Source organism: Microtus ochrogaster, unplaced genomic scaffold (genome assembly GCF_000317375.1).
Source record: "Microtus ochrogaster isolate Prairie Vole_2 unplaced genomic scaffold, MicOch1.0 UNK44, whole genome shotgun sequence".
Classification (NCBI taxonomy): Eukaryota; Metazoa; Chordata; class Mammalia; order Rodentia; family Cricetidae; genus Microtus; species Microtus ochrogaster.
In genome coordinates this window covers 2,270,873-2,271,629 of record NW_004949142.1, presented here as the reverse complement: position 1 = coordinate 2,271,629, position 757 = coordinate 2,270,873, and the positions used below count along the sequence as shown (strand labels likewise).

The 757-nt window shown below is 39.8% G+C and overlaps 1 non-coding gene across 1 annotated transcript; it reads right to left on the bottom strand.

Moving 5' to 3' along the window:
• Positions 1-628: 628 nt before the first annotated feature.
• LOC113455448 lies at positions 629-757 on the bottom strand. Its single transcript, XR_003376561.1, has one exon.

Genomic DNA, 757 nt, shown 5'->3' with positions numbered 1-757 from the left:
GCCGCCACCATTTGGGACCTACAGCATTTCTGCTGCCTACTGCCGCTGGGGATCTTGCCTGCATTTTTTAAAAAGAACAACAACACGTCTTTATAGTATTAACAAAGTCAGCATAAACTAATGTAACACTTCTTTATAGCATTAACAAAGTCAGCATAATCTAGTGTAATACTTCTTTATAGCATTAACAAAGTCAGCATAGTCTAATGTAACATATCTTTGCCCTGAACACTCCATAATGGAGAGGAACTTAGAGATTCTTGGGCCTTTTTGGTTGGGGAAAGGAGAGATGCCCCTTTGCTGGGTCTTAGGCCAAAAAGGAAGGCCAACTGGTTGCTTCTTAGCTTTTCTGATCTAGCAGGTTTTCACCTCAATATCTGACTCCCCAGTATTTATTGGTAAATAGACAATTTAGATGAAAACAGCACTTCTGCTCTTTCTCAGTCCTGGCTGCCATCTGTCACTACTACTTCTGTGTTGTCTCAACATTCTCTTCTCCTTGCTCTTTCAGTGTGCCAGCCCCTGAGGAATCAGTTTCCTGTACTTACAACCCCTCGACTGAGACACGCGATGTACTCTCTGCTTTTCTGACCAGACCCCATCTTTTTTTTTTTTTTTTTTTTTTTATAAATGTCAGTAGTGGGACGATCGACCCTTTCTTCTTGTAAAAGGATGAAAAGACAACTACTATATTTCTCTAGGACATTTATAAAAAGTTATCTTCACCTTGAGAAGAAACTGACAATATAAATGTCCA